The sequence below is a fragment of the Crocodylus porosus genome, unplaced genomic scaffold, assembly GCF_001723895.1.
Source record: "Crocodylus porosus isolate Cpor-Errol unplaced genomic scaffold, CroPor_comp1, whole genome shotgun sequence".
Lineage (NCBI taxonomy): Eukaryota > Metazoa > Chordata > Crocodylia > Crocodylidae > Crocodylus > Crocodylus porosus.
The window spans coordinates 87,041,159-87,054,213 of NW_017728886.1; positions in this window are offsets into that span (position 1 = coordinate 87,041,159).

Sequence of the window (13,055 nt, forward strand, 5' to 3'; positions counted from 1 at the left end):
CTTTGTAACCCAGCCCCACTGCCAGCTTGGGCCCCATGCCGGCTCTGGGCTCACCTGTCAGGGCTGCATGTGGTAACAACAGCTGTGGGCCCCCCCCCCACTGCACCAGGCAGTGTTTGCCACTGTCGCCTCTGGGCTACTCAGCGTGTGAGCTCCGGGTGGGCAGCTGCAGCCAACACTGCCTGGCGTGGCACACAGGGGGGCTGCAGCTGCTGCCGCCGATGAGTGAGCCCGGAGCCGGCTTGGAGCCCAGGCTGGCAGCGGGGTTGGGTTACAGGCTGGTGCTGAGCACAAAGAAAAGTGTCCCCTCGCTTCCCCATGGCCAGCACCCTGCACTGTAGCCACTTACAGCCCTGCATGGGCTGTAAGTGACTGCAGCAGGGAGCACCAGCCACGGGGTGGGTGAGGGTCTGCTTTTCCCTGCGCTCAGCACCAGCTTCTTCCCTGCTGGCAAGCAGGGGGTCAGGGCTGTGTGCTGCCCCCCGCCTGTACCACAGAGCTGGGGGGCACTGGGTGTGGGAGCCAGCGGGAACACAGGGCCCGCACCAGTGTCCCAGTACTGATGGGGCCCAGAGCAGGGTGGCAGGAGCACAGGGTCCCAGCCAGCAGGGGCTCAATGGAGCCAGGCCAGCTCCCCCCTTTCCCTGCTGATGCAGCCCAGCCCAGCTCCACAGACCCCTGCCAGCCCATGCCCCACTTTGGGCCCCACCAGTACTGGCCCTGGGACATTGGTCCCAAAACATTGGGACTTGTCAAGGGGCAGGGCACCTGTCAAGGGGCAGGGCTACCCATGTGGCCCTCAACAGAGTGCCAAAACTGAGTAAGTGGCCCTCCACCCAAAATAATTGCCCGCCCCTGAGCCAAGTAGTCAGTGAGAGTACAGAAGCTAATGTCCCTAATTCAGCTCAGATGCCTAGATCCAGGCTTGAAGCTGAACACACAGCATAGCTCACAGCAGGCTACGACTGTAATTGCAGGAAAAGCTAGGCTTAGCTTCAGGCTGAAGCATGCTCAATGCAGACAAAATGTTTAAGGAATTTGGCTTCAGATGTTTTAAGGCACTAGTGGACATATGGAAGCTGATATTCTTCAAAGGTTTATGCCTTGACCAAATATGGGCAGATTTTCTCAATGATAGCACGCTTGACAGAAAGATCACCTCTACCAAATCTCAAACCCCTCTTATAAAGAGCAGAGGAGCTAGACTCTTTCAAAGACTGGACCCCACAAATTTTCACCAGGGCCAGTCAGGAAAACCTCAAAACCATTCAAAAAGAGACAGCCTGAAGCAGACAAAGGAGTGTGGAAAACTTCAGACTTCAGCTTTAACAGTTAAACTTTGACATTAAAAGCAACTAAAGCACAAGGTCCTGTGACAAGAAGAGTGTTGTGAGCCCTTAATAATAGGCAGTGCTATCAGCTCCACTTATCACAGCAACCAGAAATCTCAAACTGAAAGTGATTTAAAAACAAATCTAATGGAATATGAAGAATGGAAAACTAGCAAGGAAAGTAAGTATGGGAAAAATGTACCATATATCTGCAGTGTAACTTACAGAATTAAAAGAGAATGGATAGTTTTGTGGTTAAGGTAAGTGGACAGAAAATCTGGGTTTGGTTCATGGCTCTGCCACAAGCTATCCATGTGACCTTAGGCAAGTCTCTTGATCTTTCTGTGCCTCAGTTTCTTTATTTGTAACGTGGATAATTCTCATTTATCTTATCTGTTTTTTATCTTGTCTGTTTAGATTGTAATTCTTTTTGGGTCATCAACTACCTCTATTTGCATATACAGCATCTAATATCATGGGCTCTGATCTTCATTAGATTCTTCATTAAGTTTCACCATATACCACAGACATGCATTGTTAAATAATGTTGTAAAACTTTGAAGAAAAATAGTCCACGCTAAGATCACTATTTGCTCTCACAGCAGCACAGAGGCCATGATACAGAGGACGAAACAAATAAACACTAATTTTAGTCAAACCAGTCAGAAATTGAAAATTAAAAGATTAACACACAACCCCCTCAACTTCTTTAGAAGAACATTTCTCATTTGGGAAACTAAATTCTGATTTGACAATCTGGGTCATAACAAGATGACCAGTAATTTTTACTTCTAGAGAAGGATTCTGAATATTTTATGCCTTGTTATATTTTTTTTTCCTCTCAAATTTCCCACTGTTCTAAGTCCTCCAGTAGTAGCAGTGTTGAAATTATTAGTGTAGAGGACCCGCTGGCTTTTTGTTTTTTTTTTTTTTTGGTAAATCCACTTCAAAGCAAGTCTAAATGATAATGGTTGAAATGCCAGGTGCTACAGGGGTATAATAAAAGATATCAGATTTACCCAAAGAACCTTAAACAGCTACAAGCACCTTTTCTATGCTAGAATTTCCACTCTCCCTACAAGGAAAATTGAGATAATTTTTTTTTTTTTTGCATAAGCCCAGCCATTGAGACACTGATTTAATTAAGAGCAATCTACACAGCAACTGCTCTGCTGATAGTCTATTGTAGACTGTCCTTTGTTTTATCTTCCTCAGCCTGTCTCAGTTGCAGTACATGAGTCCTGCTGTCAGTGTGATCTGGGAACCTGATATTTAGGAAAGGAATTACAACCATCTCAGCACCTACTTTAATCTTACATCTCTCCTCTTTGATCTCTTCAGTTAACTAGTTAAGAAAGCTGAATCAGCACTCTGTCAGAGAAAGTTATGCTTCAGCATTTTGTTATGGCCTTAGGAAAATGTCTAAAATATTTATTCTGTCAAATTACAGTCAATAAAAAGTATCACCTATAACACTTTGGAATGTATAACATTTAATTGAATACATTAAAAAGTATGTTACTGTTATGAACTGCTTTCCCCCACTCATGCTGTGTTTCTTACTTAAAATGAATCAACAAAGGTTTGCAAATCCTGACATCACTTACAAAGGAAACAAGAGTGCTCCTCCCTTCTACTCAAGATGAATAGCCTTTTAAGGTTCCTGATGAATTAGATTCCTGAGTGATGCAATTTAGAGGCAGGAGAAGCTCTTAATATCTGGGAAAGAAAAAAAGCTGTGGGAGAAAAATTCAGTAGAGCGACTGTTGATTTGAGATCAGAACTGGACTTGTGTACTGCAACTCAATAAAGATACTTTACCCAGCTTTATTTGAAAGGCAGCTTCACAGGATGAACGGAAATAGGAATATACATAGTCTGAACCTGATAAGCTCCTCTGATACAAGATGTGCATTTAGTTGAAGTCTTGAAATACCTCAGTAGGGGGGAAGGTAAAAAAAAAGTGCCAAATCCATATCTTCCTATTGAACAAAAATAATGATTTTAAGCTGTACTTTAATACAGTACTATATGTGGTATCCATCTTTAAAAACCAGTCTGCAGTGAAAATATGGTTTATGTAAGGATCTGAAATACAAATCTTAAGGTAGAGTAAAAAATAATTTAATTAGCAGTATGGAATATCATGTCTGGACAATCTCAGGAAAGAAGTTTTAATGCAGAGAGCTTACAATGCTACTCCTTTTCTAAATGAAGTCACTGCTAATCAAAAGGTCATTCCAAAGAGATGAAATAATTTCTCTACTGTCACTAAAAAGATGCAAAGGGAATTCAGTGCAAGACATGTATTTCTAGAGCTCAGGAGGATGCTAATATTTGATGCATGTCCTATTCTATTATATTCATAGAATATTATAGTAAAACAGACATGAAATCAAGAGCAATTTTTTTCTTGCAATATTTTCATAAACAGTCCCTTTGATTGGGAAGGACATACCAATGGTATGAACTCTAAAGTAGACAAGCCACTTTGTATTACTGTGTCAAACCACACAGCTCTAAATTGCTGGTGAGTGCCTTATCTTAACCCCCTTTCACCCTCTGAATTTGTCACCAAGTGCAAAAGAGAAACCCCAATGATATCCTATACAAGTGAAATAAAGCACAGATGCCAATGCTTTAAAACATTTAGAATTCTTCCTAATATGGCAGGTTTAGGGGAAAACCATCTCTGAAATTATTTAACTATAAGCCCAGGAAAGTTTATAGTCCTTCCAAATCTGTATTCTCTTATAGTTGATAAAATGGATTGGCAGAATTTTGTGTATATTTTGTCCTCTGACTTTCTAGGAAAAAATAGCATCTTCCCAAGGCTGCCAAAAAACTTTTGGTTTAGAACTGTATCTAATGACTATGAGGATGGATCTTACTGTTGACATTCTATTTTCTGGCGACGTGCGATTTCAATTCAGAAATCAATGCTTGTGTTACACAATTCAGTTACATGTGAAACTCCCATCTTGGAGCCTTAAGCCTTGGCCTAACAAACAGTGACCTTTGCACTGATAATCATTAAGGAAGCCCTGAAAGGCAGACTCCTAGCTGATGAGTCACTCTTCCACAATTTGGTTGCTTTGTCATTTTCTGATGCAGCTGATGGGAAGATATTTTCTGCAGTTCCCAGCATGTTGCCCTGCTTGATAGAAACAATGATCTACAAGGATTTCCTGAGGAACTGCCCTATGTAGCATGAGCGTTTTCTCCCTGCCTAACTGCCACCAGAGTATTTGTCACATTCCTGCCCCTTCACATACAGCCTTCAGGCAGTGGGGGGGTCCCTCAAAAGATGTTCATGAGGAGATTAAGCAATCCTAAGGGAAGGGATCAGTAGTGAACTGAAAGTGTGGGCACAGCCAGACTAAGGCAATCCAATGGCCTAAACACGTAATAGCAAATGGATCTCAACTGGCTAGAGCTTTCACTAGAATGGTGGTTGTAAGGTCCCTTCTTTTCCCAGGGACCCCATCGCATAGTGTCACCTTCTTCCCTAATGACAACTACAAGGGCCTCCTTTTGCCCTTCAGAACAAAAAGAGTTAGCAGTTTGAAGTGATGGGCGACTGGTGCCACCTTACGGGGGGCACGTTCCCCCCCAGCGACCAGTCAACAACCGAGAGGGGGTCCCTCGATGGCCAATCTCACCGACTAGAAAGCAGCCATAGTGCTCCCAGAAGTGGCTGAAGTGCTGTCACTCTCTGGCCAGCATTCACAGGGGGGTCACCAGCGCTCCCACTTGCGCCCACTGACCATTGCCTAAGCAGGGAGCACCGCCTGTCAGGGGGTGCACCAGCACTCTCAGGGGGTGTACGTGCACCCCCTATGTGTCACCACTATAAGAGTATTCCTAACAGCTGGGGAGTGGCTGCTTGATAGGTGGACGAAACCCATTGCATGCTTTTCCTCTCCATCACAGAGTCCTCTGCTGTGGTGGGGTAGGTAGACCCTACCCCAAAGCAACAGGTTTGGGGTTACTTCCTATTGTGATGAATGGAGTGTTCTTTGGCCCTGCAGCTGCTGTTTCATGCTCTCTGCAGATGTCACTACATCAGTTAAACACCAGTCACATTTTTCAAACATCTGTTTACAAGTTTTTTGAAAGGAAATCCATAAATTTAATCTCATCATATGACTCCAGAAATGAGGGCTCAAGGCACAGGCATAAAATGTCTGCCCTTCAGTAGAATGAACTTTTACAATCATTCTGTGTGATCTCCTGTGTATATGGACAGAAAGATTTCAGAAAGTGTTTTCTGCATAAAGGCTATAACTTTTGGCTGAGTTACAGTACTTCTTCCAGGAAAACAAGCTGCTTTTGGAAAGAGATCCAATGTGATTTGAAGAATGGAAGGAATTTTAGTTTTGTTGTGCATCTCACTTATGTCCTTTATTCTGTCTTCTTTTTTGCATTTCCCAGAAGCCTGAGAGACAGCTGCTTTTAAGGGGTGTTAACTACCAGTAAATCATGCTACTGTGGCTCAGAATGGGGAACAGTAGTACTGAAATACCCTCCATCCTTTTTGGCTAGGGACAGAAATTACACATAAACCAGTATAAGTGATCAGAAACTGGTTCAAATCTATACCACAACAGAAGTTCAGTGCAGATAAACTACTTCCAAAATGGCCGAAACCAGTTTAAGATAAACCTGGATGGATGTAGTATCAGACTTACCTGATTTAGGTAAATCAGTTTATTGAAATTCTGTCCCAGATCCTCATGTTATTTGTTTTACAGTGGTGTCCAAAAGCCCAAACCAGGACTGGGGTCTTAATGTGCTAGGCACTATGAATGCTTGTAGATGTGCTGGATGTCTACTCTGATACACTGTATAACAGCGCATTGGAGCAGACTCAATTAACCGAGTCTGCTGGTATGTACTAATTAGCATGCTCCAGCAGCCACAGCGTCACAATTTTGAGGCATGGGGTGTTGAGTACACAAGACATTGCAGGCGCTTTAATGAGAGCGGCTCCCAGGAGCCCCGCCACTCACCCGTAGAACATGTGTAACGGTGCCCTATAAGAATAAACTAAAATATAGTCCCTGCCTCAAAACATTGGCAATCCAAGAGGTTACAACCTATGGGCATGTGTACCCACATGTCACTGGTGAGACTTCAGTTTGTGTAGGCATATCTGAACAAAAGCACTGAACTCAGCACAGACGGCTGAACCAATCCAAGAGCATGGGCAAGCAACTCAGGTGTTTAGCCTGCACTGAACTCCATGCTACCACAGATCATAGCTATACATGTAGTAGTAGATAAGCTACTTATTTTTTAGGGACGTACTTCATTCGCAGTTTAAAGGATGTTGCAGAAACCGCAACATCTGGGATTGTCTGCAAAGTTCACAAAATCTGCAAAATCAACAACAACCAAAAAAAAGCTTAATTAAAATAAAATGCTGGCTCCCCAGTGGGACCCAGCAGTCCCCATTGCCAGGAAGAGAAGGTGCCGGCTGGCAGAACAGCACAAAGGGCAGCTAGCAGACAAGATGGTGGCTGCCCCTTTGTCCCTCCTCTCCCCCCTGGGTCCTCTCTGCCAATCAGCAGGGAGGCAGGACGGCATGATGGGTTGCCAGCAATTAAGATGGCAGCCACATGAAGGGTAGCCAGCATGAAGGATAATCAACAATCAAGATGGTGGCCACCCCTTCATCCATCATCCCTTGCCCTGGGACATCTCTGCCAACTGGCACCAAAGGGCAGGGCTGCACAAAAGGCAACCAGCCATCAAGATGGCAGCTACCCCCTTGTCCCTCTTCCCCCCACACCTCCCACCCTGACCTTTCTGCTAATCAGCACCAAGGAGCAGGGCTCCTGTGAAATGCCTGCAGGATCAGCTCTGTACTCCATGAGTGGGCCGCAGAAAACTATTTGTCTCACTGTAGTTTAGGCAGGTTCCTAGTCGTTTTAAAGCTAACTTAAATATAAATATATGAGGGGCAGAATTTGGGCTACATGCAGGTTATATACACACACAACTCCCACATGTACAAATCCTTGTTCCCGAGCAGACTTTATTGAAGAAAAGACTGCTTGAATATCACCACTGCAGCTGTACTTTCACTGAAAAATGAGGGAAAAAATTCCTATGTATAGGTAGACTTGTTGCTGGTCAAAATTTACCCTACCACCCTTCATAGTAGGCAGGAAGTGGTAGTCTTTCTAGCAAAAATGACCAACATTATTTTTCAAATGTAAAAAATATCTGAGAAAAACATGTTGTGGTCTAGCCTCATCCTTTTTTTTTTAAATGATCCCAAATTCACCAGTGATATATATTAGAATGTATGTATATAAAATGTATTTTAAGAATTTTATTTACATCTGTACTGTTTCACCCACAAGTACTTTATTATTACATGCCACTTTTACATACAATACTCCATTTTCATAAGGTCAGTTAAATCATCCTGTAATAATATTGCCAATCAAGTAATCGGAGAAAACTACAAAATTTTACTATGATTACTCACTATGTTAACCATATGCAGGTAGGATTTGTAACTCAAACTACAACAACATGCCCAGAGTAGTTTTTTTATACAGCTTTGGTCTCTTTTAGTAGATTCTTTTATTTACTGGTAGTTTCTTCAGTGACTAAACTCAAAGTACTGACCTTTTGCCAAAATAAATCAACAGTCTTGATAGCATCTCTGTTTCAGCCAACTTTTCTATCAAACTTCCTGGTTTTTTTAAAGGGGTTCCATCTTATCCCTATTGAGTGTGAGCTAATAAGACCCACCTGGTGTTGCTACTAGAGTGAGTCAATAGAGTAACACTTCATTTTACCCTTGTGTTTGTAATATGCTATTTCCCTTTAGAGATAGGGAAACCCCTCAAAGTGGGGTATCTGGCCTTCATGTTACAAAAGGAATATTTTTGCAAATAATATATGAAGAAATATCAGTCTGTGATGCACAATCTTTGGTTAGGAATTGTTATAATACATTATCTAGATAAATAGAATGCTTTCATTTGATCATTTGGTATGTTTCTCCCATTATGATTTAAATAAGTCTTAAAATGATTTTACTTTGCATTTATTGTAAAACAAAATTTGCTAAATTTTGGCTATAGACTATAAAAACTTGCAAGTGCACAGCCTCAGCTCCAAGTTTTAGTAAGAATCCACATTGCTATCACAATAGATTAAACTCCACACCATTAAAAAACTGTGTCATTTTTTGCAGTCATGTGCATTTATGCCTCAAGACATCAGTAGCTAAGGGGTTTGTCTGAGATGTTAAGCTGAACGGACACATTTCTTCATAGCTGCAGTAATTATGAACACTATGGAAAGGCTTTAGCCAATAACAGCCCAGAAAAATCAAATGCTGTTCTCTTGGAAATTACACTGAATTTTGTACTGACACTTCAAGTTTGCAGTCATCTAGTTCTGATGCTGCAAAACCAGTCACTCGTTTATTTACTGAAGGAAAAATTATTCATTTAGAAGACCTTTACACAATCCTTTACACTGTATAAGCACTGGTTTGGCTCTCTAAAAGGTGGACAAGACATAAGTTACATACAAGGACCTCACAGACAGGCTGCTGCTTCATGTACCAGAGAGGAAGCTACTGGTGGACTAGACCTATACTCATATGGATTTACTAGTTCAAATCCCTACCATAGGTATTAACAAAGATACTAAAAATGTCAAAGCCATACTATCAGCACAATCAGAAAAGAATTACAGTATGATTCACAAAAGAAGTAACAAATTAATTTAACTGCCACACCCACTAAGCCCTATCTATTTACATTATTTCCAACCCCTAAGAAAACCTACAAAAACAGTGGTCCCAATATTGCAAACATGCACAAGATAGAAAGTTTTGGTGGGGGGGTTTAAATTGTGCTTTGCCTTGTTGTAATGGGGTCCCTACCTGATTACTAAGGGGAAGAGGGTGCCCAGGGTCAGCTGACTGGCCCCAGCTTCTTGAACAGATTTATGATGGCAAAGGGGACTTAAATACAATAGCCACCTGTCTCAGGTGCAGGCAGTGATTTATAGGCCTGGGATGGAAGTGGAGAGCTAGGGAAAAACTCATACACCCAGGGTCTCACCCAGAGAGGGAAGTCTGGTCAGAGGAGGGAGAGCCTTGGGGAAGAGCCAGTCTGAGCTGCTTATAAAGGAAGGACTCTGTACCCCAAGCAGCAGCGGTTTAACACCTCAAGCCTTTATAGTAGTGCTACTGCACAGTGAAATTAACCCCAGGAGGGAAACCATTTGTTTTAGTGGATGCTCATGTTTTTAGCTTGTGTTTAAACCTGAGGATCAGATATGGCTGAAAAAGTAGGACTGGAGGCCACTAGGGTGCTGCAGGGGCACCCAACACAAAAGAGTTCCACGGCCTGAAGCCCAGTGAGCTACATGAGAGCAGAAGCCCAAATGCTTCAGGAGGATGGTTGCTTGTCAGATTGTTGTCCTGTGGGGTCAGGCCAACTCTCAGGATCTCAATATTGTGCTGTTAGACAGGAGGATGTGACACAACTGCACATATAGAAACACACAAATCAGTTAGGTGCATACACACATACACTACCAGCTCAGGCACAAACACATCCAAACCAGCCTTGGCAAATGCATACCTATCACCAATTCCAGCACATACACCCAAAAGGTTAGACACAGATCACTAATTCGTGTATCATGCACATAATAACATATATACATACACAGAGGTAAGTTCCTAACTTGGATGGTACAGTGTGTATGTGTGTGCTTGGGGGAAGGTTCAGGTGAGAGAGAGAGTTAAAGTGTAGGGAGTGAAAGTTTCCAGAGCTGGGATTAGAACCAGCAGACTACAGAGAAGTTGGCTGAGGAATTGAGACTTGGGTTTACTTAAGGTAGACTGGGGCTGGAAACTAAGGCAGACAGGTGAGCTATTGGGGGGCAGATAAGTGATGGCAAGGAGGAGACAGCCAGGAAAGAAACTGAGGCAGAAACCTGGTTGCTCAGGGGAAAAGAAAAGGCAGTGGGGATAAGATGGTGGCAAAGAAATGGGGTTTGAAGGCAGAGAGGAGCTCAGGACAGGTGTTGGAGGTGACAGTGAGCCAGAAGCAAGAGAGGGAGAAATGAGACAGAGGTTAGAGGGGTGAGGAGCAGAGATTGGAGTAGGGCCAAACCATAGTAAAGGAAAACCCAACTTAGGGGTCCAAATAACAGTTTTATTAAACAGACAACATACTGCACAGCCCTGTGAAGTTATTGGTACACACACACACACACACACACACACACACACACAGAGAGAGAGAGAGAGAGAGAGAGAGAGATAGGCAGCAGGAGAAAGAGACTCAGTGAAAGTGTTGGAGTCCAGGTAGGGAAGAGAAACACAGTCCAAGTCCTTGGTTGAAGAGGGGGCGGGGGATGATAGCCACCTATCCAGGTTGGAAAGGGGTCCTTGTCCAGTAGGTGTTGTCCAGAGGGGGGTCACTGGCAGGGCCTCTAGGTGGATAGGTGTTGTGGCATGGTGCGGGTCCAGATGGAGAGGGCATCCCAAGGAGTCAGTCTTCACTACCCCTTTTTATGTGGCAGACTACCTCTGACCTCCTATGGGGAGGGCCTGTCCAGGCAAGGTCAGTTGTGTCTCAGAGGGCCCCAGGTGTTCTTACTGAGCATGTGCAGCTTGGCACAATGGTTGGTTGCCTCATCTTTTGTTGATTGAATGCTGAGGGTGGTTCCAATGGCTGGGTTGTTGGTCCAGGTATTGGTGTTGATGGTTTGTTCATTCAGAGGGAGCTATTTTTAGACTTCCTGCCATTGTCTCTCAAGCACCTTCATTTATTCATTCAGGAACATTACATAGGAGGGATAGGTGAGCCATGGGTTACACAACCGGGCCTGGGGACAGGATGGAGACTTGACAAACAAAATGGAAACCTGACATGACTTATGCTAACTTACATATGTGGGCCTAAATCATATAGTACCAGTAAAACAGCAATATACAACAGTGAAAATCAATATAAGCATAATAATTATATAATATAAAGAAGGCGAAAAAATGAAACAAATACAACTTGCTACCAAAATAAAATGCTGAAGCTTATCCTATGTCTTAGCTCATTTATACTTATCTATAGGGAACAGAGACGGAAAGAAAAAGTCAGAAATGGTTGGGGATGGGAGGGAATGCATTTTTAAAACAAAACAAAACTGGGGGTCTTACTACAAGATAACTAAGTACCTAGCAGCAAAGACATGAGGAGGTGCAAACCCAAAGCTGGAAAAGAGCAGAACCAGGGGGCTGAGGGGCCCAAAGCCTACAAGGGGCAAGTTGGGGTCCAGGACCCTGGGCTTCTGATACCTTGGGCAGAAAAACTCAGCTAAATTAAAGTGGTCTAAGGCCTGGGGTGAGGCCTCAGCCCAGAAAAGGACTTACTTCCAGAATCCATTTCTGCCCCCTAGGAGCTGACTTCCTATGAAACTATAACATCAAGGCATAGCAGGTGAGATAACAGAGTGGGTGAACCCTGAGAAGCTAGCATGGGTAATGAGGTAGGGGCTGGGAGAGGAGAACTTGCCACTCTGGTAACCAACCATGTTACATTTGTCCATCATGTAATAGGATAAATATTCAATTTATGTCCAATAAACAACTTCTGATTCTACCATAGTTTCATAGTTTCATCTCGGCTTCCTTGCAATATTTCATTTTGATTATTCCTTAATCCAGGGACCTGCAACATTTTTGGGCAGACTGCCAAAAACACCAGCAACCTTGACTTGTAAGATGTTGGTATGCCGGGGCAGACAGCAGGGGTGATCCTTGCTGTGAGGTCCAAGTTTTGTTGTGGCAGAGCAGCCCTGTTTCCTTCCCTGCCATCCACCCCAAGGTGTGCAAGCACCCACTGCCAGCAACAAGCTGGCCCGGGGCTCTGCCACACCTCAGTACAGCTGTTTGCAGTCTCCCAGTTGCCTGCCACACAGGTCTGGGCTCTGGGCAGGCTACAGGCCCAGGCTGCTTATAGCAGATGGAGGGGAGGCTGCAAGCAGCTGCACTGGGGTCCATGGAGCAGAGCTGACCCTAGGGAGGGTGCGGGGCCTGGGGCATATCAGCCTGTGCAGGGCCCCCTTAACACTGCAGAGGGCTGTGGTACCCCTGCAAAAGGGGTGCGGCCTCCATGCTTCTTCCATGGTATGGGGCTGAGCCACTAGCTCTAAGTGGGTCCCGTTGGAGCGGCTGCAGCCACTCCTCTCAGCTTTGTGGGCCCCCCCAAGTGCAGGGCCTGGGGTGGTTGCCCCAGTTCACCATACCCTAGGGACAGCTAGGGCCCCAGCCTGGTTCATTGTTGGCAGTAGGTACACGCACGCCTCAGGGTGGGTAGCAGAGAATGGGTGGACTGGGAGCACTGGTGGGTACCATCTGGCTATGTGGAGGCAGGGGAGGTAGGGGGGCAAGCTGGCCCCAATGCAGCCTCTCAGGGGAAAGGATCTTGACCCAGCCCCATAGAGAGGAAGGGGGCATAGCCTAGCCCAGTCCTGGGTGGCAACATGGTATGGCCAGGCCCCAAACCAGCCCCAAGGGGAAGGGAGTGTGGCCCAGCCCTAATGTGAGGGAAGGAGGTATAGCCTGGCTCTGTAGGGGAAGCGGGGCATGGCCAGACCCCAACCCAGCCCTGCAGAGAGGAAAGGGGGCATGGCCCAGTCCCCATCCAGAAGCAGGGGATGTGGCCCAGCCTTGCAGGG